This window comes from Gymnogyps californianus, chromosome 10 (genome assembly GCF_018139145.2).
Source record: "Gymnogyps californianus isolate 813 chromosome 10, ASM1813914v2, whole genome shotgun sequence".
NCBI classification, from domain to species: domain Eukaryota; kingdom Metazoa; phylum Chordata; class Aves; order Accipitriformes; family Cathartidae; genus Gymnogyps; species Gymnogyps californianus.
In genome coordinates this window covers 21,219,377-21,246,865 of record NC_059480.1, presented here as the reverse complement: position 1 = coordinate 21,246,865, position 27,489 = coordinate 21,219,377, and the positions used below count along the sequence as shown (strand labels likewise).

The window sequence follows — 27,489 nt, the reverse complement described above, 5'->3', positions numbered from 1 at the left end:
AGTTAGTGAAGAAGAAGGCAGAATAATGTTTACAAGAGAAGAGCAAGAAGATTTCCGACACCTGGGCAACTTAATGATGGCAGATGGCAAAAGCTGAAGGCAAAGAGAAGGAGCAATGTATACCAGCAGCTGTTGAACAAATGGGGAGTAGGAAGGCCTCTGCTGAAACTGTGCAGGGAGAATTTAATACCAGCAGTTCTGTAAGAATGATAGTGTGAATATGCAAAGAGGAGCCTGTGTTTTAACTCCTCAGACAACTATCATCAAAAGTACCCAATGGATTGTCAACCAAGGAGATTTTCACAGCAAGAAGCCATCTATTTGCATCAAATACTGTCAGCCTGCAAAGCAGCAACTTCTGGGTCATTTAACAACACTCCAGATGTAGTTATTTTCTCCTAGGCAAGTGGCTCAAAAAGAGCTATGCAAGAAAAAGACAGAGTCGGCGTATAAAGGGGGACAATCAAGCAGCATGTGGAAGTGATTATCTAGTCAGTGTGATATAACTCAGTTAAATGAACAGATTTCCAGGACGTGTGGGTGTCCTATGATTCTCAGCACGAGAGAGACTGCGAGACTATGGCCAAACACAGGGTTGCGTTTCACCATCAGTAAACAAGTGATTTCTGACTTTATGCGAAAGACAATAGTTTATGCCTAGTCACCCAGGACAGCCTGGCTGAGTGTTTTCCTGTGGCGGCATGTCAGCTATTGCACTCTGAAGTTGCAGAAGACACAGGTGCTGCCTGTTTTACCGCAGGAAAAAGAAGGGAGACAAGCCAGAGCTGTAAACGTAGGGACTGACGTCAGCTAGCTTTCTTGAGAATTCTTGCCTTTAAAAGACAGAGGTGGGATTAATGCATGCAGCCAAGATCACCATTAGGAATTTATCTTCCCCCACGTTGGATTCACCCTTTCTACGGAATAGCTGCCATCTGCAAAACTCAGTTCTGAGTTCAGCCTCCACAAAGCCCAAGAGTATCTAGATGTGTGTGACAGAATTTGGCCACTTCTGAAGAATCCTTGCCCTTGTTAAGACTAATTTTCATTTACACTGTAATTATACATACTTAATACCTGCTGTGCATGTCACATCTGTAGCTGTACCAGGCTAACACTGTGTTGACCACTGACACTCTACAGAGGGACCCAAAGTGGAAGAACCATTGACGGACCATTCCTGCAATTCGTTTAATACGCGATTCACACCAAGTATCTATGGATTAGTGAGACTCCCTGCTGCTGTTTGAAGAAGATTCAGCAAGTGGGTAGACAGAATGCTGTCTGATAGGTATACAACTTCAAAACAAATTCATACTGTTCCTAGAGAATTTGTCACCACAGGAGAAGAAAAGGTTATTGTACGTGTAACCTGCAGCTTTAATTATATTGTGTACTTCCCTGTGCAATTAGAAATGTGTATTTGTAACAGATAGTTACACTTTCTAGTTATGTAGCTATCAAATTCTCGTTATAATTAGGATGACTCATAATGAAATTATGCATTAGTTGCTCCATTCATTATATTGTTTGACTTACAGTCAGCATGCAAACTACAAATCTTCTGAATTCTTCCTCTCCTTCATCCTCCTTGGCCATTTCCTAAGCAAATACTGGTCAGAAACAGAGACATTTTAAATTGTTGCAACTCCTTTGCAAGCAATGGGTTTTCTCAAAGAGGGTCTACTGCTGCAGAGCTGAGGAGCAATCTCGACTCCTGCGGAAGTCAATAGGATTTTGCTGATGGAGGGCAGAGTGAAAGCACACGTGAGCCCTCTGTTTCCCACGGCAATCCTACTTTGCAACATTCATACAGTCCAGGAAGACAGAAGATTGCCATACCCAATCAGATCAGTGGTCCATTGCTCTCTGTAACTTGTTTCCAGCAAGAAGCAGATTGGTGCATCAGAAAAATGCAACAGCAGTAGAGCCATGGCAAGGGTAGGGAGTATGCATGAGTCCCATTACTGATGGCAGCTGCTGTTGCTGCTCAGTGATTAGAAAAAAGCCTGAAGAAAGGGGGAATATCTCAGAATATTTCCCTAAGACTGAGCCATTTTGAACCAATCAGCCCCTAGATCTTTCTGATCATCCTCCATTGGCCTACACCTTACACCTTGAACAGTTTACCCCCCTTTCAATTACCACCCAATGTAAATACATCTCCTTGTCCATTTGATTACGCAGCTCCCACCGATGGTTGTCACCTGTTGACCACCAAGTCTGAGTGACTTTAACCTACTGCAAAGGGTTGAAGCCTTTGGGATCACTGTGGCAGGGAGGTCCATAGGTAGTGTATTCACTGCATAAGGGAAGGGGGAGCTGGGATAGTCATCCATTTTTTATGAGCTACCTTGTATTCAGCATACACAATTGGTGAACTGTGGACATGGGTGGCAATGATCACCTGCTTTAACCTGTCATTGAATACTGTTGTGTCCAGTTCAGTATTGGAATCTCTGAAAAGATCATCAACAAACTCAGCACCCCTAGACCTGTGTATCTCCAATAGGAATCTCCCTGATGTCTCTTGAACTGCTGTGTCATCCCACTTACAAATCAATTGCACAGTGAGCCCCTTAGTGAGACGTAAGTATATTGCTCAGGACAAGGAGAACTTTTCTTTTTTCCCTTTTTTTTTTCCCCTGCCTAAAGGTGAATGTAGTGCTTATGAAAAATGCTAGATAAGTGGCAGTGAAAAAATTCTTTAAATTATTCACAAAGCAGGTATTGTTCTGGCAACCGTGCTAGCAGTCAGCATGTAATGGTCCACTCTGAGATTCATTCCTACAAAATTCAAAGTCCCCTTTGCTCCCACCAATTCTGGGAGAAGCTTAAAGTGCTAATAATCCCCCACTGTAAACTGAGAAACAAAACTGGAGCCCTGAGACCTCCCCTCCAACACACTGACTGGGTAAGGTGCAGGGGGTGAAAAGGGTAAGGGAGAATGTCCAAGAGTGTCAGCAAGTACAGGCATGGGGAAGCACAGAGTGCAAAGGCAGCCCTGTTAGGAGCAATGTTAATTCGGGGGCAAATGTCATGCTTGTGGTAGCCCCAGCTGTCCCCATCAGCATTTATGGCTTGCTTGCACCAGCAACAAGCTTGCTTTCACTCAATAGTTTCCATGAAGGCCAGTTCAGAAGGAGGAGAGACCTGTAGCCCACGATGAGCACACACGCTGACATGCTGTTTGGTAAAGCCCTTGGCAGTGTGGGCATCGGGTGTGCTGGTGGCAAGAAGTGATGTGGAAAAAAAGAGGGATTTAAATCGGCCACTTTCCCCCTAGGAACAAGGCAGAATTTACCAGCCGGTTCAGCACAGACCAGCAGCCTCCTCTCCTGCAAGGGCAACTTTCAAATAGTCTGTAACAGTCACCAGTGCAAAGGACCAACACAAATCCAAACCAGAGCTTCTCAAAGGAGAAGGCTCACACCTTAATCAGCCCTCAGTGCCCTCAGGTCCCAATCATTTAAAAACCTAATGCATATTTGCCGTTAGTGCTCTCTTAACCCCTTCATTCCCACGGTGTGAGGCAGCCACAGCTGGCTTTTCACCATGATCTGCTTTTCTCCTTAATCTCTCGAAACGCCATTCATTTCTGAGACGTCTCCATGCATGGTATTTTCATTTTAAGCCAAGGACTGCGAACTGGGTGGTACCAAAAAGTCAGGCAGGCGCTGAACAAGCAGTAAAAGTGCTAACTCCCCACATGCTCTCTCCCAGCCTGCCTTGGCACCAGGTTGCCTCTCCGGTCCTTCAGCCTGTGTGCCATTGCTGCTGGCAGAGACACATCTGTGCTGGTGGCTTTTACGTTTGTCCACTAGGGACCACACTGAGATCAGCAACACTGAACTGACGGCAGATGTTAACAACCTTTGATCCATCTTGACCTGGGCTGGTTATTAACTGATAACCAAGAAGAAAAGGGCTCCAAGATCTCAGCAGAGCACTAATATCTCTGACTTGGGATCTGGAGATGTGCAGAGTTTTACTGAAAACAGCAGTCTCCCATAGCATCCTCTCACCATCCCTCTTCCCCACATCACAGGCACTGTGAATGCCGTGCATTGCTTGCATTTCTTCTGCGCATCATTATCCCGGGTGCTGTCAACTTGCAAATTTAGATTGCAAGAGCCTGCTATCTGCAAACCGTATTTTGCCTTTAGGGAAGTGTAGCACACACATCTGTGACTCTGTAAATACAAACCACGGTATGGTCCGTACATCCCCCTCATTCGCTTTGAGCCACATCTGCCTTAGAGAGTTTTATGAACTTTCAGCTTCCAATCGCTACTTCCACTAACTCCTGCGACAGCCTCAGCTTGTGGTGGGGGCGGATGCTGTCGCGTTCATCTTGCCGTTCACATCAGTCGTGAGAGCTACGGCACCTTCCATTCCCGGGAGTGATTTTCTCCTTAGTTTCAAAACAATGTGTGAAACCCTGCTCTGCAGAACAGTAGCCTCAGTAAGTAGCCTCAGTAAGTTTAAGGATGACTGAAGCTATTTCCTCTCCCAGGGAGGTTTAAAAGCTACAGAGGGATGAATGAGGTTAGACCTATCGCTGCATTTCTAGAAGCCATCCTATTACAGCGCTGAATAAAAGCAGGAATGGCATGTCTAGCCTAGGTTAATAAACCCTACCGAGTGCATGCCTTAAAAGCACTACGAAACAGCCTTAAGTCAGCTTGAGATAACTAATTTCAAGCATGGCTGTCTAGTGTGCCTGTCATTCCTATTGTCCTTCCAAACTATTTCAGACATTTTGAGCAGGGAGTACTAAGCTATGAGTTAGCGGGGTTGTGACATTAATGGTCCAAAAAGGTTTAAGCACCAGGAGGGAACGATGACAGCGCTTAACAACTGGTGGCAGTTTGGAGGATTCCACTGGATCTCTGTTTATTAATAATTAGGCTTCGCCTCGGAGGAAGATGTGACAACTATCGGAGGTAGGATTTGCATGGGAAACAAAGGGAGCTGTTGCTGTTCGGTGCCCATTGTTTGTGCTTTGCTCCCTGGCTCTCCGAGCGAGCGCAGCCAGGTGCAGTCGGCAGCGGCGAGGCGGCGGTGGGGAGGGGGTGATGGGACGGGGGGAGAGCCAAGGATGGAAATACTGTTGGATAGTCCTGTGTTTTATGGCAGAAATGCCTCGAGGACAAACTGGCTCAAATCTCGCCGCCTGCTGAGTGTGCATTCCACATTGCTCTTCCCACGGAGTAAAATACATAGAGGTCATGCAGAAAACACTTTACTCCTTTTCTACCGAGCCAACCTGGCTGTTTCTGAGCTGGGAGAAGGGAGAGGAGAAGCTGCCCTAAAATAAAAGGGGAAGAGGAAAGCTGTGGAGCCTGTAAGATGAGGGAGACATGCTATTAATGTGTAAAATGTGTCTGGATTGCAACCGATGTCATTTGAAAAGGGGAAAACAGAGCCAGGGTGGGGGGTGGGAGGGATTTGCCGGGTGAGGAACTCCTTAGGTTATAACCTATTGCAAAAAAAGGCATGATGTGTCCATCCATTTTGCATAATCAAAGCTTCCTCTGCACTGTTGACATTGTTTTGCTGGATGAGAACTGTAGTTTCAGACAGAAAAAGGTCTGATTTCCTCCTGTGCCACAGCCAGCCCCCTGCCACCCTCCCTCCCTCTGAGAAACAACAGTGTGGGGAAGGATGTAAACGACATTTAGTTGGATGCTGAAAGGATTGGGAGCGAGGGCTGAGGGGGGAATGAACGTTCAGTAGTATAACAGGAAAGCTTCCCCTTGAAAAAGCTTGTTTCTCCCCAGCCAGAAGTCCAAGAGGTGATATGCAAAGTTAGAAGCCTCATGTACTTTTAATAATGCGCCTGTTTAGCATTACTAGACAAGAAAATGTCCGAACATCAAAGAGTTGGGTCCACATGGCGGAACAGGGCAGTGAGGTTTGCGTGGGGTCCTGGTCAGTGCTGGGCTGCAAGTTTGCATTTTTGTCACTGCATGTGACCCTCACCAAGATAAGTAGCGGGAACTTAATGAATGAAAATCTTACGTCCATGCATATGCAGAATCCTTCTTGTTTGGTGTGTTTGATCTGAGTGCGATGTCCCCTGTGTTGATGAATTGTTTCGACTTGTGCATTAAAGTTTCATTTCCAAACAACAGAGACACTTCAGAGTGAGTGGTATTTAGTAACAATAAAATGTTCTGCTTGCGGAAATGCTTCTCACAGGAGCTATTAAAAATGCACTTAAAGAAGCTGAGAGTCATATCTTGCAGTAAAAGGTATGGTATCACTTGCTGTGCTAAATTTTAAAATTAAGGTTATGATGCCATTTTAAATCTACTTTAATGTGGGTGTCATTAAGCATACTTTACAATACAGTTGTCAAAAGCTCACAACTTAGAGAATTCTGTTAGAGTGATTGTTTTCATTAGATCTTCATTAGAAAAAGAATTCCTATATAGCAGGGACTTACCAAGTAATTTGAATTTACTCATCCTAACTGATGTTCCCTTTAAGGAGAATTTCAGTGTATTATACTACATTGTAAAGAGGTCATGCTATAACTCATTTAATAACAAAACACCCATGACGATTTAACAACAAAAGTGCTAAATGCATTCAGTCAAAGTAAATACAGACTGTGCCAAAGAGAAGCAATATTGGATCAGGAATGGTAAGAACTCCTTTTAAGAAACATAATATAATATTCACCATTTGATCCAAGCAACAACTTTTCAGTCAACTACATTACTTTGCATTGCAAATTGGGGGAAAACTTGTTTCGACCTGTGTTATATACGCTACTCGGTACATAATGATAACAGTGAAAACTTTCTTCCAAAGAAATTGTTTCTAGCAGTTTGCAGTGGATGGATCAAACAGATATTATACAGAGATATTAAATCTGTGTCAGAAATGAGCAATGCATGTGGAAATCAAGGACCTATTTTTTCTTCTCCATTTCATTTTTGTCCAGAGGCTTAGGCAATTTTACTTTGTTTTACTTCAGCGCCTTTCTGAGGGAGGGGGCTGAAGGGGTAAAACCACAGGGAGGTGGGACACTGCCTGGTTCAGCCTGCGCCCAGCCGCAGACTTCTCAGGGGACTTGGGCAAGTCTCCCAGCCTCTTTGCAAACTGGGCAGGGTAATAGCTCTGCCTTGCAAATAAGGGTGAGGATAGTGTACTGGTGATGCAATGGAAATACAGACGGTAGTGCTCAGGGAACGAGGCTGAATGTAATATAGAGCTCCAGATAAGGCAAAATGCAAAGCAGAATTTTGTAGCAGGAGCAGGTTAATATTTCAGGCATTTTCAACTGTAAAATAAGACACATTGCAAATCCCATGATCCAAAACTAAATGTGCTTTCAAAACTATTCCAGACAAATTTGCCACTTACAGAAACTTCTGCCAGCAGCAAATAACCATTCATCTGAGAGCCTGTCAGAAGTGACTCCAAATCTCAGCATCCCCTTTGCTCCATCAATGTAGAGCAGATAATGAAGCAAACTGCATCAGATTGATTCACTGTGCTGAGAAACAATTTCCCTGTTTTCTTCAGAAGCTCAATGAGTACTTTTTGCCATGAATCTCACTTGCCTTTCTGCTTATGAATTGTCCATGGAGCTCATGCAATTTTCTAATTTATTTATTTGATATTATTGGGGAATTTCTTCAGTGAATAACTCTCGGCTTACAGATCTTTGGGGAATGGCAAATGTTTGCAAATTTATACTGTGTTGCTTAGTTCAGTCATGTGGTGTTCCTTGATTAGATGATTTGTATAGCTAACTCACAGAAAGTGAATTGCAAATTTCACAACCAAGAATACTGTTTCATATTGGATTTCCATCACTATCTGAGCAGTCAGGTTTAAAATTCATGTCTTGCAAGTAGTCATACGAGCAACACATAAACACTGAAGTGCTCCCACCAGACAGATGTGAGAGCCGGGTTAAACAGCTTTCAGTTTCATATGAATATTCATGGAAAGTGTTTGAATTCTTGCAGCTCTGTTAAAATGAATGGTCAGCGTCATCCATCGCGCACTGCATGGGCCGTTCTCTCAGAGTAATTGCCATGTCCCCGTATTCTCCCTAACTCTCCTGTGTAAGTCCACAACACCTGTGGAAACTGTTTGTGCAGTCAAAATAAAAGGAAAAAACACCATCATGGAAATTTCTAAATTTTCCACATCGTAGCCTCTCCTGTTGTGCCTGTCTTGCACCTTGCGTGACATGAAGACAGCCAACAGGGAGGACAGCAAGAGAGCATCAGCGGTGATGCAGTGAGTGCAGGAGAGAAAACATTGAAAGAGGGGAAAAATAAGGGAGACCGCTGGCTGAGAGGGGGATCAGCCGCCCACAGAGTGTGTACGTAGGAGGTAGGGATTGACACAGCCTGAACACATAAATACACTAGTACAATTTTTAACAATTAATCTAGTGAATTTGGGTCGTTAACCTCAAGGTTTATGGTCTTACCAGACCTAGTCCATGGCAAGCCCTGGAGCTGTCGCTCCCAATCCTTCCCCGTGCAGGCACTACGTGGGTGCTCGCCGTGGGTGCTCGCCATGGGTGCAGTCAAGCAGGGGGGTGATGTGGTTTAGCTTTTGTCATGCAGGGGTCTGATGACATGCCACAGAGGTATGGAAGAGTTGTGAAAATAACAGACAAGAAGAAAACTAACTAACTAACATCTGGTACACGGTTTAAAAGCAGCGAAAATCAGTTGGGAGAAAAATTTCTGTCAAGTGTTTTATCTCAGAGACAAAAAAAAAATCAGCTGTCAAAACACCAGGCTCTTTTGATCAGAAACAAATGAGGAGGAAAAGGTTATAAAGCAGGAATATATTTGCCTTTTGAATTATTTTTACACTGTACTTATGTCAAATAGTAGGAAACCTCAGATCTCCTGCCAAGTGAGATGTATTGTCCAACTACTTCCCACTTAATGTAAAGTCAGGTGTGTGCTGAATCAACAAGGTTGCTGCAACTGCACAGAGCCAACCAGCGGTGTTACACCCCCATTAGATGGCCATTTTTACCTTTTCAATGATTTTAAAGTCCAATGATCCTAGATATCCTTATTTATTCTAAAAGTAGAAACGTGCCTATATTGCATGCAGCAAGCGCTGTGTGTGAGCCACACAGCGAGAGTCACTATGGGCAATACGTGTGCATTCATATTCTGTCAGGGCACGTGTAATGCCAGATTAATACTGCTTGGAGAGAGTAATAGAATGAGAAGAATTAGAGGAACTAAAATCAAAGCAAACACAGAGGATCTTTGCTAGGACAAAGATTGACTTAACGTAGTCTGGAGTGAAATCCCGACTTGAAACTCCCTCTGGATACCACTAAAACTCCTATTAGCTCTTCAAATACTTTTTCTTTTTTAATATAAATCTGTCCTATTGCCCAGAATTAACCGCCATCTCTGCTTGTGCCAAGTGGGGTAATTTTGTATGGACCACTTTTAAAGAAGTAGTTAATTTTTAAAGGGAAAACAGAAAAAGTCAAGTCCCAGCTCTCTCTGCCCACATTGCTGGTTGCCCCTTGTGCTGGTTTTGGCTGGGGTAGGGTTAATTTTCTTCATGGTAGCTGGTATGGGGCTATGTTTTGGATTTGTGCTGGAAACAGTGTTGATAATACAGAGATGTTTTTGTTATTGCTGAGCAGTGCTTACACAGAGTCAAGGCCTTTTCTGCTCCTCACCCCACCCCACCAGCGAGTAGGCTGGGGGTGCACAAGAAGTTGGGAGGGGACACAGCCGGGACAGCTGACCCCAGCTGACCAAAGGGATATTCCAGACCATATGACATCATGCCCAGTAGATAAAGCTGGGGGAAGAAGAAGGAGGGGGGGACATTCACAGTGATGGCGTTTGTCTTCCCAAGTGACTGTTACGCGTGATGGAGCCCTGCTTGCCTGGAGATGGCTGAACGCCTGCCTGCCGATGGGAAGCGGTGAATTAATTCCTTGCTTTGCTTTGCTTGCGTGGCTTTTGCTTTACCTGTTAAACTGTCTTTATCTCAACCCATGAGTTTTCCTCACTTTTACTGTTCTGATTCTCTCCCCCATCCCACCGGGGGGGAGTGAGCGAGTGGCTGCGTGATGCTTAGTTGCCAGCTGGGGTTAAACCACGACACTCCTCTGGTCCATGCTGTGGTGCCTCTGATGCTTGGTTGGGAGCAGAGCGCTCCCACTGATAAGCTCTGCAGGGACACACAGCAACATCTTGGAGCTGTAACATCTTCTTCTAAGATCCTTGAAAGGCTGGAGGCAGCAACACAGTCACAAGTGCACCTGGGTGTCCCCACTGTTTATTTATGATCTACTTCTATAACTCCACAGGAGGAGTGACCTAGCAGCTCTGAGGTCCTCAACAGTCTTTCAAAACTACTCTAGCAAATGCACAAGCTCTTTAGGTAACCCTTTGCATTGCATAACTTGACAGAACCTCATCAAAGCCTGCACCAGCCTATCTTGCCTGCTGAACCCTTGGCACTGATCTGCACCACAACTCCCCACCACAGGGAACCGGTAGATCCAAAAGCAATGGGGAAGGTGTCATTCAGAGGAAAGGAGAAAGATGTCAAACTAGCTGTAGATGTTAAGTGTCTCCGAAACACTGAAAGGGGGTTATAGCTAGATCCCCAGACTGCAGACGTGATTGGCATGAGCAGCCAGGACCTGTACCCCAGCCATCCCCAGGTACTCAGCAATTTTGTCTGAATTCATTGTTCCTCCCGCTCTGCGTGCCACTGCATTGTCCTAAATGAACCACTGCCAGAAGGGTTTTGAAGACCAGAGGAGACAAAAGAGCATTTGTCCCATTTCCCCACTTCCCTTTCAGTGGATCAGAGATCAGAGTGGGACTGAAGTTTCTGCTTAAGCCCAAAGTGGTTCATCTGTCCAAGGTCACCATCCTGGCAGGAGCCTTCTGGACGGCACTGTCCTTGTGTGCCTGCTGAGGCGTGGTACCAAAGAAGGGACAAGATAACATTGCCTGCCTTAAAGAATTGTTGCAGAAAACATTCAGTATACTTGGCTGTATTTTACTTGTGGGCAAGCTATTTTCCACCTCAGCAGAGTGGTACTCCTTACTGACAACCATTAGGTATTTGCAAATTTAGATAGGCCTTATAAACGTCAGGCTCCTGAGTGAATAAATAATGTTTCAGAGCAATAACTTGAAATAAGTCAAACTAGGAACGGTGAGAAGACCAGGAGTATGGTCCCTTTGGGACACACTCCGTACCACTTGTAATTAATATCTGGTACTTAAAGCATCACAGCCCATGGTTAAATCAAAGTCAGAGGAAACAAAGGAATATAAAATCTTTCTGGAGACTTGTGTCTGTCTCCATCCACAGGAGCGGTGTGTTCCTCAGTGCCACTGCCAAACAGACTGACTCTCTGACCTTGGTTAGGAGTGTATGGTTTTTTGGGGGGACAGCCCAAGGGACCCAGCAGCCAGGATGCCCTGGCAGCTTGCAGCTGCCCCAGGGCTGGCACTGCCCTCTCCTGCTGCCTTCCCCTTCCCACCCAGCCACCCCCTCCTGCACCTTCCCAGGCTCTCCTGGCCCTCTGGGGAGCCAGTTCAGCTCACAAAACCTTCAGGAAACTGTGCTTTGGTTTTGGCTGGCTGAGGGAGTCCAGTTAGGAGCCAGAGAGCACCAGAGCTGGTGCAAGAAAAGCAGAAGAGCGTAGCCAGGGGTGAGGTATGGGGAGCAATGAGCAGTCACAGTCGTGGTACAGCACATTTTGTAGCTAAACACCCCTAAATTCCTCTGTCCTAATGCCCCAGTGGGACTGCTGCAGAAACAGGCTTCAGATAACCACATCTTGACCACAGCAACATGTTGCAGAGCCCAAGAGTTATAAAAGAACTGAAGGGCAAAAAAAGGACAACAGCTTGCCTGCCCTCATTGGTCTTATGATAGTCAGGGCCGATCTAGCTATTGATGAGCAGTTTTTAGGCTTATATGTTGAATTCCAGAGCTGCCGTTGTGGTGATAGGGAAAGAATTGATTCGGCTGTGAAACATAGTCCTTGTAGAGCAGGTGTAAGGAGGACTGCTGTGATTTGGCAAAGTTTACTGATGCAGGAAACAAGAGTTTCAGAAAAAAAGCCCGAGTGGAAAACATCAATGCAACTAGGACATCTTTCAATTCCTTCAACAAAGCATATATACTTCAAGGCATAGGGAGCAATAATCCAAGCAGGGAACAAAGGAAGTTCATTTGTAACCATAGCATTTTATTAACTGGAGGATCTGCAAATGAAAAGCCCCCTGACTTTTGAAAACCCATGTTAATGATGCATCAGGGTATAGCATAAACTTCTGACAAATTCCCCCTCTTCGTTTGCTTCCATATAACACATTGATCTTGCTGCCACTCTGCTCTTTGAAAGCTCTGCTGCTCTCCTAATTATTAATTGCATGAAACGTGTATTCCCCCATCTTGCAAAAAGCATCACAGGACACACTGTCTGGTTGTGAAATATCCCAAGAAGTCCACAGTAAAATCTTTTTTGGTAGAATTTAATTAAGACGATCCAGTAATTTGTGTGCAGCTGATTTGGAAGGATTTTGTCACAGGTAAACAAGCTTTAAAAAAAAAAAAATATTGCTTTTATCTCTCCTTGCTTTCTGTTTTAGTCATATTTCAAGTGGATTAGTATAATCTTTCCTCGGCCAAACTCCACAGCCAGTCTATTCCATCATTGTTCTAATTTTACAAAAAGAAAATGACTGAAAGCAATTAATAAAAATCTCTTCAGAGATGCATATGCGGATGTGCTTATTCACTAAGAGCTCACAAAATAACTCTGCATTTTAAAACAATTTATCTGGTGCATTAAGCGTGAACAGGATGTCTTTGTTAGGTGCGCCTGCCTTTAGATGGTTCCCTACATGAATATGCTTGTAGTGTAGAGATATCTGCAGTAACTCAGCTCAGTCAGAGAGGATCGCCTTTTAAACCAGGCTTGAGTTTCTAGGCGGGTTTCTTTTTTTTTTTTTCCTGTGTGATGAAGAAGTTGATTGATTTCAAGTGAGGAGTCTTTCCCTGCTGGGACCTGGACTGTCAAAAGCCATCACAGAACTTGCAAAATTCTGTCATAACACCAGAAGCCCTAACTCTGCTCCAGAATCATCGGAGTTCAGGGAAAATTCCCAGTAATTGACAACAGAAGTTTTCTTAGCAATGATATTCTGCCAGACTGAGACATTCTTTTCCGCACACACAGGCACCCACATGGGGAACAGTACTCACACAAACAGTAAGCTCTATTGACATGAGTGAATTTATCATTAGCAAGAAGACACAAGTGTCTTCACCCTAGAACCTTGGACTAGACTATTCGTAAACTCTTAAGGTCGATCAAAAAGGCAAATTCACATTTTGTAAGATTTCTTTGATTTCTTATGAGCCAAATAAAAACTCTAAATTTCCTTGAATGCAGGGTGAGGGAGAAGGAAGTCAGGACTCTTGATCTCAAAGCTGTGCCCTTCCTTAATAAAACTCCAGCGCATCTGTGCCGTGTATGCAAATAAGTGCTGGCATCCAGCGCAAGGTGCAGAGGTTCTCCTGGCAGAGCAGAAAGAAGTTTCCTCCGCAGAGGTGTTCCTGCTCTGTGGGGAGTGTTCATCTATGGAGTCAATGCAGCAGCCCTGCTAGTCTGCAACACGCTTCCCAGAAAATTTAAATATACCTAGGAAGTTTCCTGGAAGATTTCACATACTCCACCTCTTCTTTGAGCAAGAAATCTTGGACAAAGGAATTTCTCTGGCCCCTCTTTGTTTCTAAGTTCACTTATACCCTCATCAGCCTTCATTAAAACATGCTGTTTATCTACTCTTTCTACTCTCCATTCTCTTGTCTCTATTTAAAAAGCCTCACATATCACAGCCTGCTGGTCACTAGCCAGGTATCCAGATGGTACTTATGTACCACATTGATAGGTGCCTTAGAAATAGCAGGGAGAGAGGGAAAAAATATGACTGGAAGACTTCAGATGCTCTTTTTGATAAATGGCAATTGTAGATCTAATTAGCCGGTTCCCTCCTTTGGAGAAGCTGGAGAAGCAACAACAGTTGCAGTCCCACAGAGCAAACACGCAAGGACACGTCTCTCACCGTCAGGTTTTAGCTCTCCACTCAGAACAGTGTCAGGCAGATGGTCTGTCTATCCATCCCTCCTCTTTGAAAGACACCAGGTTTTCTTCTGGGTTTGAAGGTTTCTCTAAGTGCCTGTCACCGTACTGCCTCAGCACCACTATGCTGAGTCAAATACTTTTGCACAGACAACTAGCTTCTAGAATAAAGAACAAACACTGCTCACCTTAATTGTGTGAGTATCCCTCCGGCAATAATCAGGCTAATTGCCTCAGTAAGGCCAGCAGGATTTGGCTCTAAATCAACCACCAAAATGATTTAAGCATAAATGTGTGAGTTCCTTTACAACTCCAAGGCCCGCTCGTTAAACATTATTTACATCTCAGAAATGCTGTTTCTTTTCTCTCTTCCGTTTGCTAAGGAGAAAGGTAGAAAGGATGAGGTGTCAGGAGCACTCGTGTGAGTAGGGGGCTGAGCCCACCCCGAATGCAATGGCAGGGAAGACAGGTCTCCTTCCCCTTTGCTGAAACACCTCGAGAAGTCTGCCTGGGGGAACTCCAAGTTGCATCGTGTCTGGGGATCCCACCAGCCTGCACACCTCCTCCCGGGGACGGCACAAAACTGCAGAGGAATCTGCCAAGAAGGGAACCATTGCCCAAACCTGCTGTGGCTGCATGTTTGATTTATACCTTAAAGCACGAGATAACACATCCTTTAAAATATTTAGCTTGCTCAATAAAACTGATATATTCTCTCTTTACCTACAGAAATTTCTAGATATTTTTTTTTAAATCCTATTAAGCAATTGGTGTGTATCTTGTGGCAAATATTTTAGCATGATAAAAAAGTCCCAGCAGCTTCATTTTAGCAATTGGCTCTGAAGGGGGCAGGGAGTTAAAATCCTCAGAGTCAGCTGGTGTGCTGCGCTGGATGCTCCCCAAACCAAGGTACCTGGACAAGGCGCTGAGAGGAAAGGCTTGAAATCCCACCTCCACCAAAGGAGGAGCGCACATGTGGCACAGAACCAGATCTCAAGGGCGAGACCTTCAATTGGTCTTTCAGAGAACTGCATCTTTTTAAATAGCATTTTGGGCTGTTTTGACTCTTCCTATAACCGCAGGTCTCGGGAAGAGCCCCAGGCTGGGCTGCGGTCGGTCATGCCTGTCCCATAAGTAGGGGCGAGCTGTTCCTGCTTGCCACGTACCTGGGTGCCGCAGGGCCTTTCCGTGACCCACAGCAGGAGCAACAGCGGCCACTCAGATGCACAACCCTGAGCCTCTGGGGCCTCGAATTAAAAACGCAACATGCTTACAGAGTTTAGGGACCCTGAGGGCTAGGGAGGAGGTAAGGTGGTTGAGAGACCACATTTTGCACCTACAACCTGCCTTGGTCCTGCTGAGGTGTTTAAGTCTCTTGTTGGAGCTACAGCTTTTTTCTAAGCGGTCCCAGCTCGTTGCCTCCCCTCTTACAAAAATCTCTACACGTCTCTAATCATTTTCACTGTCAATCTCTGCACTCTTTTTATATCCATTAAAGACTTTATGAGATAGGATGACCAGAAATGAAAAAAGATTCTGAGGATAGAGCATGCAATTGATTTATGTTAATGGCTTTGTAATAATATTTTCAGTGTTTGATTTCTTTTTCATTCTGTACACAGCTAAAATGTTGATTACGTTTCTATTCCTCTCTCATTTATTGAGCAGCCACTTACATTGGACTCCACAAATTTATTCTCAGGTCTGTCTCCAAAGCAGTTAAAATATAATTAATTTAAAATCCACCAACACACAAGAAGCTGAGGTGACTCTTTCCAATCAATCTTACTAGAATTCGTCAATGAGTTTCACCAGCTGTCATACTGCTCGTACATTTGTCTTTGTAAAGCTCCTCTGACTTCACTAGCTTTGACACGTTTAACAACTGTTAATACTAAAAAAAAATCCCAACCCTGTAATTTCTATTGAACCACACCATAAGCCTTAGAAGCCCCCCAGATGTGCATGAATATCAATCACCTGTGACAGCATCCTTAATGATTTTTGCATTTCTTTACACTGATAACTTTCATATCTTATTCATATGTCAGAGACATAAAAAAGCTAAGTGTGCCAAGATGTGTTAGAAGTTTATAAAGGCAATCAGAGAATAAATGTTATTGCTTAATTTTGCCTTCATAATATATTCTGCCTTGAAAAGTATATTAGGTGTCAAATCGCCTTACCCTAAAGGAATTAGAAAATGAAAAGTATCTCTCAGTGATGGAGGGGAAAAAACCGTAGCTATTTTTATGATGGAGTTCGATAACCCGGCTGAAGGGATTGTACAGCACGGTGCCAATGCTAGGCAGAGACTGAGTATAAAGACCTTTTTTTAGCCCTGTTTGTCAACTAAAGATGAACAAACTGTTTTGGACAAAAACCAGCCTGATTCTTGTCTCAAAGTTGATACAAAATCAAATACAAGTATTTCATCAGAGGTATGACAAAGTCACTTGCCTTTCTTCTGTTCATTACAAGGTGGCTGTGCACTACCTTATTTTGGCTGGTGGGAGACAGAAATACAATATCACAGATTTGGGATCTGCTGAAAGCTGGAAACACCAACAATAACACCACTTTATCTTCAAAGAGTTGCCAAAATTAAGGTCTAGATTTTCAAAGCATCTTGGCCTCAAGAGTGCCTTCAGACTTCTCTGGGAAACGGAGAACTGAGAACAGGGGCATTGGTCTTTCGTTTTCAGCCTGCCCCTATAAAACAACTAGCAATCATCACACCTTTCCTACAGGTTAGAAAACAGGCGTTATGTGGGCAAGCAATTTTGTTAAGGGATTTCAAAGTTGCAAATGGTCACATAAACCTGTTTTGTAACAGCGTCACCTAATATCAAGAGTCTCTATTTTTTGTGATGAAACACTCACGTTGTTAGCTGCTTCAAGCAGAGGCAGAGGAGCAAGTCCCCGGCATGAGACCTGAGTGCATATCTGTGTATTCAGTTCGTGAGACCGTACAGCTAGCGTACAGCAACATTTGTGTACCGTCATGCATGATACATAACACAAAGTAGTTACCGAACTAATAAGCATAATTTTATCTAATTGGCATATTTATTATTGATGTGTGTGACATGGTAGCCGATTAAAGCCTCAGGTTGTGCCAGGTGGAAGACAAACACATAGCCATAAAGATCAATTAAATGCATTTAGATGTTGCATATGAATGAAACATTTGCAAAAGGTGTTGGACAACACCACGGGGATTACCCGAGCTGTGGGAGGAGAGGCAGCACCCCATTTCTCCCACCCCTGTGAATGTGCCAGTGGGCTTTGGAGAGGTACATCGGAGATGTACTGAGGAGGGTCCTGCATGGGGGGGAACCTGCTGGGAAAACGAGCTCGACAGGGCTGGAGCCCTTGAGCGTCACACCACAGTGTGATGGCTGGCTAGTCCCCAGGCTGGATTTCAGCAGGACTGAAGTCCCCACTGCAGCCAGAGCCCTCTCACAGCCTCCCCCAGGCACTTCTTGCTCCATTTCTTGCCCCCCTGAGCAGGACTGCAAATCAGCTGCAGTCTGACAGGTCTGAATATACCTTTCACAGAAGAAATGAAACCCCAAGCGTATGCATGTTTCCTATGTAAGTTTTGCACCTAGACAGATGTTTTTGCAACGTCTCAGAAGGGCAGGGCAGCAATTAGCTGGCCATGCTTGAGATACCATTGCCATTATCCTGCTGGCCACTCCGTGTTCCTTAAACGTGGAGATACCGACTGTGCCGAACCGGCGATGTGCAGTGAGCGAAACCGTGCCAGCTCCAGATGACGTCCTGTATGCTGTTGTGAAAGCTGTAACCTTTGCTCTTGCAGGCTGTTGGCCATCCTGCAGAGTCAAGCGCATTGACCCAGCGCCAGGCGTAGCCCAAGAGCGTGCTGAGCAATGAGCCAGCGTTGTGCCTTGTACAGGGAAGGTTGCACAAACCCCAGCAACTAAACACACACACACGCACGCACGCACATTCTCTCTGGCTGCTTCGCTTTCCTGGAGGGCCTTACTCATATTTCTAAACTGTTTGGTGTGAGCAGCAGAGAGGGATGAAAGATTGGGACAGTAGCAGCTGCAAATGAATTGCTGTATCGCAGGTACTGAATTATTATTTTGCAGCTATCTGAGGCTGCTTGGGCGATAACTAATATCCTGGGGCGGAGAGAAGCAGAGCAGTAGTGGGCTGGCCAGGGAAGTGAAAGGTGGAGGTATAATTAGAGACCGTACTGTTTTCTAGGTCTTTCTCTCTGGCTATTTTTTTTCTGGCTGGGAGGGTGTATTTACAGCATCATGAGAACCGGACCATCAGCTCTTCTTTCAAAGAGCTTGTTGCCTGCCATTAAATTGCACCATATAATATCATAAATCCAGAAGAATGACGTTTTCATTCATGAGGTTTCATAGTAACTACAGAAACAAATCTTCCCTCTCTGAAGCAGTATCTGCCTTTCAGATTCTCAGGCACACATTTCCCAGGATAGTATTTTTTCCATTCCTTCTTATGTGTTTTGTATATTTCTGGCTTTCACATGCACATAACTAGGAAACATTGCTTATCCAAACAGAGTTCCTTTTCCTCTCTAACTCATCTTTTTCATCTATAACTTATTTTATTTCCAGACATGAAAAAACAGCTACAAATTATATCTGACAGCATCTCCTCAGCTCCTCAGATTTCAGATGTGTTTTGCTCTGTGGTATCTTTTTTTGCTAAATCCGTGTGAATAGGACAGAACACGCGTTGCAAAAGAAGCGTTTTATCATAAATTAACCCTGATTTCTTCATTCAGATTCTAGTGATATTGTCAAATTACTTCACCTTCTGCTAACTCCTGATTGTCTTTACTATCCATCCTCACAATTGAAAAATGGAACAAACAGGCTATTATGCGTGAAAAGTAGTTTTTAACACAAGAAAATGAAACATAAAAACAAATGCTGAAACCAATAAACTTCAGAAAATGCAAACTACAGCTGTCATCCTTATCATCAAGAGTGGCAACAGCATCACAGCTAAAAATTAAAATCCTCAAATTCAATCAGTGTTCCATGATTGTACAGTGCCAGGTACTTACTGTACCAGCCCACAGCAAGAACTGATCCCTGCTCAGTAAAAGGTTAGTGTTTCAACTGAAAAGGTGTGGGAGGAGGAATGGTATTTTCTTATTTGAAAGCAGATGAGCAAAGGCACAGAAGAATTATCCATATTGTCCAAAAACACATAGGAAGCCTAAAACAAAAGTTAGCAGTCAGTCTCCCAAATCCCAGCACAATGACTAAACCCCAATTAGTGTCTCCTACTCCCACATTTTCGCGCCCATTTTTGCCTCATCCCCCCGGGTCAGTGCACCTGGTGTGAGAGCTGCCTCTTCAGTAAGACAAATGCTCTGCCTAGACACAATCCTGTCTTCAAAGCCTGCCAGCAACAGTCTTCCAAGGAACATACAAGAAATTCCTTAATTGGTAAATGCAGGATAATCTGTGCCAATGAAGGTCTTATCCTGACAGAGATTAACTTTAAGCCTTGAAGCATGAATTTTTATGGCCATTCCAAAATCTAATTTATTAGTGCTAAATATTATTACTCAAAGTATTCACATTACCCATAGACATGTCCACTCCATCTCGGGAATCGCACTCCCACACTGAACCATTCGGTTACCTATTTAATTAGCACAATTTTTTGTGACGGACATTAGAGGATAATATGAGACCCACAGGCTTGTCAGTTAATGAGTACTACCAGGTTAACGAAGGAGGAGAATGGAGAGGAGCACAGCATATTTTTGATGAGTCCCAGTATTCACAAGCGAGATTTTAGATCAAGGTAAATAACACTGAAACGCTGCCAGACTTGTTTCTCTGGATTTCTGAATGGTTTCCCCTTCACCGTTGCCATGCTAAGTTTCAAATGTGCTTTGTGCCAAACTTCATACAAACAAATTTGCAGAAAATTCATTTCAAAGTCTGACTTAGGCTAATATGAACAAATACCAACCGTGAAAGGAGCACGTCTGAGCATTAGGGCTACGGCTGCTCTTTCTGTGATCACTTAAATGAGGAAGAGAAACAATAAAGCCAGATTTACTTTTATCTCATCACAGCTAAGCCCTAGACTTTGTGTAAAGAGATACCAAACGCACCTAAAACTCTTAACCAGCTTTTTGTTCAAGCACACAAAGCAAAGTCTGGCTTTGGGGTAGGAGGGAAAGAAAACTTCATTGTGTCTTTATAGGAAGACTTTAAACTCCCTTTTCAAGGTTCATTTTCCCATTACAGCTCCCAGAAACTCATATAATGCCCCAGTTGAGATCAGCAGAATCAGGCAGCTGAAGGAAATCTGTGACAAGAAACCCATGTGGAAAAGGCGTTATTTTTATATGCATATTTCTAAAGTTATTATCAAACTAGTGGGAGCGAAAACATTTATTTTTCCCTTGAGTACCGAAAGATACTAAGATGCCCAAAGCGCTTCAGTGCTGAGCACTGTGGGAAGACACATGCAGGGGGTCTCAAGCCACAAGCAGCAGGAGCAGCTCCTCAGCCTTGGATCAGGTCACCTGTTCCCACCAGGGCCATCACCTCCCAGGGAGAGGTGAGGCTGCCCAGAAAGCTGCAGCCAATTAGAGGTAATTAACACAGCTGGAAATCCATCCCAGGCAGCTATTAGTGAGATGCTCAGGGGAAGGGAGGGGAAGATGAGTCCAGACTCTCTTGTTTTTCACTTTCTCGAGCAGCTACTCAACAGAGGAATGTTAGTGGGAGACTCATCTCCCCCTCCTTTCTCATGTGCTAAGGAAAAATACCCCAGGGTGCAGGTCATCCACCCCATTTGCACTCGCCCCTGACCTGTCTCTATCGCTCCCTCTCCAGCTACCTCCAAATATCCCAGATCCTCCTTTCCTGTCTCTGCTGCCTCCCCTGGTCTTGCTAGGAGAAGGCTTCCTCTGCCCCAAGCCCAGGCTGCCACAGCACTCACCGGACGAGAAAGGAGAAGGGTATGGCCAAGATGATGAACATGCTTTCTCTTAGGTACCTCATTAGATACATACGTTGAAGGGACCAGATGTAAATTAAAAGTGGCCTTTGAACCTGTCTGCTTCTGATTAACTGTATTAACTAATAAGGCAAGGACTGTGGTGTTTCAGGGCCACCCTGCCCAAGGGAAGGCAAGCACTGCTCCTGGCCAGGTTGCACGCACCTCAGAGACAGCAGCACTTCCCAAACCTCCTCTTTTCCACTCCCCAGCATGAAACAAAGCTGTGTCATTTACTCAAATGGCAGCTGCAGCTTGTTTGGAGGCAGCCTAGTTTTTCAGATTTGCACTTGTATTCATGGACATTTAGCCCTTTTATAAACAGGTAATGAGTTTGGGTCAGCTACGGATAAGCCAGGGCAGCTTCTTTCCCTGCAGCAAAGCTCCCATTACAATGAACTCATGTGGCCTGAAAGCAGCCTGGGCAGAGGGGCTCCAAATGCAGTAACTCAGTTATCACTGCCCTACAAGATACACAGAACTCCCCAAAAGTTGCTTTTTTTGTTTAAAGGAACAAGGATGGCACAATCCCCTTCCTCACAGGCAACAACCTGACCCTGCTCCTTCAGCCCCTGCTATGCAGCCCTCTAAAAACAGCAAACCATCCAAGCAAATCCCCAGAAAAGCCCCAGGAAGCCTTTTCCAGCTTCTCCTTCACTGTTGGGCATCCGGGCAGGACGCTCCTGCTGCCAGCGACGGCTGGCTGAGCTTGCCGGTGCCCGCAGTGCTGGGCTGGCCACTGCTGCTCACACTCTGGCTGGCCCATTTGTGATTGAGCCCAGGTGAGGAGCAATCACTGCACTACACTAATTGCTTCTGCACTAACCAGCTCAATGTGATTTTGCCATAGTAATTGCTCTGCAGTCCGGCAGATAACGACTTTTGGGTGATGCAAACCATAAACTTACTGCCTGGCACCCACTGGTCATCAGTCTGACACAGCCAGCCCAGTCTTCTGCCAGCTCCTGCTTTGCCCCGCTCAGCTATAATTCACCTTTGCATGCACTTTCCTGCACTGTCCTGTCATGCAGAGACACGGGTAAAAGCAGATCACTTAGGTAAAATTATCCTTCTCCCCTTCGATCCTATTTTCCCTCGTTACATCCTTCCCCTGACCACAGCAAGCAGCTGATCTTTTGCAGCACACACCCCACAAAGGTGGGTAGACATTTATAGTGCTACTCAAGATAAGTTAAGGCTTTTAATCTTTCAGAACAATTTGCCTTGCCAGCTGTTAGCTATCCGAGTTTGCTCCAGCTGACTAAGACCCTCTGGTATTTAAGTGTCTAAAAAGTATAGTGCACTTAAAACCTGTTCTTCTGCTCTCATTAACTCTGTCTAGATAGCAGTGGAATATGCAAATATTTGCAGCCCCCCAAACCTGTGCTCCAGAGAGCTTTCCTCCAAAGTTACAGAGAAGGTGTAAAAGCACAGAGCACAACAAGCCCACAGGGGAAGCAAGTCTAAAGACCAAACAAGAAAAAAAAGTCTTCTAGGCAGTGCTGTGGCAGCACACTGGCTGCACGCTGACGCAGACGATGGGTTTGGGCAGTTAAATCTTTCCTCCCGGTTTTGGGCAGGCAACCTTTCACACCCAGACAGCACCATGAGGCTGACCAGCTAGCAGCACCGGCCACAGCACAAAGCGAGCCCCTAGTCCTGAGGCTGTCCACGTAAGAACAATTGCAAATACAGAATAGCCAGAAAATGGAGAGCTGACAGCATGAAAATGTCAGTTCGGAATTCAGGGGGAAAAAAAGTGTAAATCGCTCTTTTTTAAGGACATGACTAGTCTCGCTAAGAAGTACATTTAAAGTAAAATTATCTGGACTAGGGCAGAGAAAGGTCAGTTAATCGTTTTACTTGGACCACGTAGTTATTCCCTACGATGTACTTTTTCTTGTTCTATGCGAGTCTTTGTATCATGGGGGTCTCAATCTTCAGCACAATTAAGAATTATTGCATTTTCATTTTCACAGTTGCTTTGATCTCATCTTGCTGGGGGAAATGCAGTTGCTAGCCCCACTTCTCCACAGCATTAATTTTTCCATTGGCTTTACGGAAGCTATCACTTTACTGGCTGGCTTTTGTCATGATTTAAAAACATCATCTCAGCAACATTGTTATCTTCCAGCCGTATTTCATAGATACTGTGAAACCGGTTTATACTGATATCTTACTTAGCATCTGGCTGACAGGACAATTGCAGGGAAATATTGCCAGAGATATAAGGCCATTATAAGATAAATAATGAGCTTTAAAGCTTAACACGTTGTTTTCTTTAGAGGGGATCATAGCAATGTTCCTATGCACAAAATAGCCACTTGCCATACAAAGGCAGAGGTGGAAAGTGCCCCTTAATGCGTGAAATAAATCCTAGAGAGCGGCTGAACCACAGCCTAATTCTGAGCTGAAGTTTTTCATGGCTTCTTGAATTATCTAATTTGCCAGAAGTGAGTGACTGCTTCTGGGAGTGTACCATAGCTAATAATGCATTCTGGAGTCATTAAGGTTTATCATGTAAATCTCTGTTTGAATGCTTTTAAAACGCATATTACTTTCTTGATAAACTATGATGGCTCCTTAGGAGCTGTTAATACGAATTAGGGTGCATACCATACATAGTAGAAAGCCTTATGAAGAGTACTTATTCCACGTGCAGGGTAATCAGCTTTTAAATTATATTGAATACTGCAGCTGTAATGTTTTCCCCCCAGTCTCAGGGATCAGATCACTTTTATAAAAATATTAAATTTCATTTCCTCCCATAAAAGCCCAGTTTTGAGTTGTGCAACCAGGAGGTGAGAAGTTGGAGACTGACAAATTGCAGGGAGGGGAGAACGAGCTCCATTCATTTGTACCAGTTAAGAATCCCCAGATACTTTTCATAAATAATTTCCATAATCTAAAAAACGTGTTGCTTTTGATCAAAAACTTCCTATGTGCATGCGGAGTAGAGTTTCTTGCTTATTATTCTTACCACCAGGTCCTTACGATTGGTGTCTTTTTTCAACATACTGCAGCTACTTTTGCCCTGCGCAGCGAGCTCACTGGGGCAAATTTATTTTCTGAAGACACAGTAGACTCAGATATTTATTTACTGTGCCATAGCACTAATGCAATCATCATCACTATCTGGAAAACCCTACCCTGATGCATATTAAACGAATAGGATGAGAGAAAGAAGAGTTGTATTGACTTCAGCTAGAGTCAGGTCAAATCACAGTATCTCACCTTGGCCTACTCCGAGCTCGTTCAAGGCAAAATGAGGTCTCAAGCCAGGCACACTCTGCAAGGCAAAAGCAGGGGACCTGGAAACGAGGTGGTTGCTGGGGGAATGGTGTAAACATTAGCTCAGCTGTAATTACAGATAGGTTGTCTAAAGGAGATCTTTGGCTTGAAATAATGGCTGAGAAAAACCTGAGTAAAAACCCCATGATCTGCCCCATGCTGGATAAAGTGACCTTGTAATCACTGCGAGTGGCACATGATCTTCACAGACCAGTTATCACAGGTCAAGGGCAGATGGCTTCATATGCATGTTGGGACAAATAGAAAGACTGAATAAAAACTGCCTTCATACAGGGGAAAGACCTGAGGATGGGTCCTGGTTTGCTTTTCTAATGGAAGGATCCCCAAACCTCTCCACGCAGTGTCCTTGCAGCTCACTTCCCGCACCCCAGTGCTCCCATGTCAAGTGGAGAAGGCAAACAGCTGTCCTGGCTGGAGACGGAGTAATGCCACTTTGCAAACCTTCTCAGGTGCTTGCAAAATATGCCTGGGATCAAAACAGCCATGAGGAGTGGACAGGAGGGGAACATGGAGAGCAGCTGTATGCACTTAAAAGAGTAGGAGAACTGTAAGCTGCTGCAGCACTTGTCTACCCTACCTGATCAGCTAACTTAACAGGGTCTATAAAACCAGGGAGAAAATTCTTTCTCTCTGGCAAATGCTGCTTTCTGATCATCAGTTACAATTTTTGCTAGCTTTTGTAGTGGCACAACCTGATACCAATTATGCATTTGAAGACAACCTGCTAGCAAAAAGCTGTTAGCTTTCCATACCATATTTCTGCTCACTAGAAGATTGCAACAGGCAGCAATGCGCTACAGCAAAGAGGGTTTGTTTATGTGTTAAACCTGCAGGTATCCATCTACAAAGTTCTTTATTCGTCAGTGATGTATCTTTCTGCTGCTACTTCTGGTGTTGAGCACATCCTATATACATGTATATATCTTCTTGACAGACTAAGACAGATAGGATTTGAAGAGAAATGCTGTTTTTCAAAACAACCTTGAGCAAACTCCCCGCATTAGATCCAGCTTCCGTCATTTGCATTTTTGAGCCCCTTCTCTATCATTATCACTTTCTGCCTGAAAGCTTGTGGTTTTAGACTTTGGCGAGACCTGTTGAAAGCAACATAATTGAAACGTGTTAAAGCCTTTTTCAATGGCTCCTTTGTCTCACATGATCCATGATGAAATTTCTGACGGAGTGTTTTCCTTCCCTGCGGCTCTTCCCTCTATTATTTTTTTTCCCTGTAATGAACATACTTGCTTTAAGTACAAACTTTTACCTTTTCACACCCTTTGCATGGAAGAAGCTTGGGTTTACTATAGCAACCATGCGTCAAAGGTAGGATCCTTTCAGACTTCTGTTTCTCTCTCTCTCCTTTCAGCAAACATTGACATATATGTGGCAGCGAGGCTCTTGTGAAATCCAGTTTCTACAGATGTCGGTCTGAACTGTTTCTTTATTTATGAGGAGCATTGGACAGAGCAGGCAGATGCAGTGGGAGATTAGCTCTGCTTGTCTCACAGGTGCAGGGTAGACAGCTTTGGATGTGCTCCAGGTAGCCGGGCACCAAACAGAACGGCTGTCAGAATAATGTTGCACTTTTATTGTATGAAAAGCAGTGTGAAGAACCGGGTTCCTAGTTGCTTCTTGTACGGTGAGGAGCAGCACTATGAAAGATTATAGTACAATTGGGAGGTATAGAGAAGGTGATAATATATGATAATGTCCGATGATAATGTATGGTGTATTCATTCCCATAAATGCTGAGACACTCTCAGAGTTTATCACTTTCTGCACAATTTTAGTCTCTACACAATTACACACTAAGGCCTTCAGTTGCCAGGACATGTTGACATTTCTTTTTTTTTTTGTCAAACTGAGCAAGCATTTGAGCAGTATTCCATTAAACCAGGCCTAGGAGGTGGTTTTGGCATAGGATGCTTCTGTTGCTGCCATATCCAATGCCTCCAGTCATTGGCTTCGTGCCTGGGTTTGACGCGAAGCGGACAGCAGGGCTGTGTGAGACAGACAGTTGTAGGCAAACAGATCAGGGTGCTATAAAATTAACACCTAAGTGTTGGGGAGAGCGTGAAAGCTAAAATTACTCACTGTGCGCCTACAGCCAAATTTGGAGCTTGCATTAGACAGGCTTTTTCTGTTGTTCCTCACCCCGGCTCCAGGCCAGCTCCTTCCAGCAGCTGAGCCAGCAGCACTCAGCCACTACTCCGATGGCTTTGGGGTGGTCACTGATGCCCCTTTTCATGGTCCTCTCAAATGGAGGTGGCAGCCAAGCTGCATGGCTCCAAAGCTGTTGGCAAGTGCAAGCAAGAGTGCTAACAGTCACTTTTCCAGCACTTTCCCACCTTGCTTTCTAGACCTCTCCAGGTAGATCAGCAGGAGACTGAAAACACTCGAGTCCTACCTTCACACAACTCCAAGAGGGTAGGAGAACTGGGATTACTGGAGAAAGCAACAGAGGGAGAATTACCCTGCAAAACATCTAAGACGCTAACCATTTAATAGATGCAATTCTGCTAGAGAGACTCACAACCGTGTGTAATGGTCTGTGCTCTCCCAAGAACGTTTTCTTTCAAGTGTTTACAAAGTGGATTTTGTAACTATGGAGGGGCAGAGACAGGTACATCCCAGCTGTATCGCGCTGTGACTGTGCTCAACCACAGCAGAGAGTGAAGAGAGGCACAAATTCAAGCTACAAACCTGCATAGACAACAGGCAGAAGCTAAGTTTCATACAGAGAAGTAGTGTACTCAAAAAGCAATGTGGTGGGAAGCATTTTGTTTCCTTTCCCTGCAGCACTGCTGTGCCTTTCATTTAAAATTATTGAGAGGTGGAGTTAAATTTACAAGCAGCAAGGACATAGGAAAAGTTGATAATAGCCGTGGGCTCAATCTATAGAGATTGATCCTGCCAGTGATTGAGCTGTCTTCCATTAAACAGCCGACGGCAATGCCGAGTGCTCGATTTACCATTCCAGCACCAGGACATTTTTACCC

The 27,489-nt window shown here is 44.3% G+C and overlaps 1 protein-coding gene across 2 annotated transcripts in view; it reads left to right on the top strand.

Annotated features, from left to right (window-relative positions):
• KCNMB2 (potassium calcium-activated channel subfamily M regulatory beta subunit 2) overlaps positions 1 to 27,489 on the top strand; it is a 156,765-nt gene that overhangs the window by 45,151 nt on the left and 84,125 nt on the right. The window contains exon 1 of one of the 2 annotated variants that reach the window (XM_050902670.1): positions 4,892 to 4,946. The exons of the other annotated variant lie outside the window; for it this stretch is intronic. The gene's annotated coding sequence lies outside the window, so the exon portion shown is untranslated. Of the gene's footprint in view, positions 1 to 4,891; positions 4,947 to 27,489 lie in introns of those variants that run through there. 2 annotated transcript variants of the gene reach the window in all.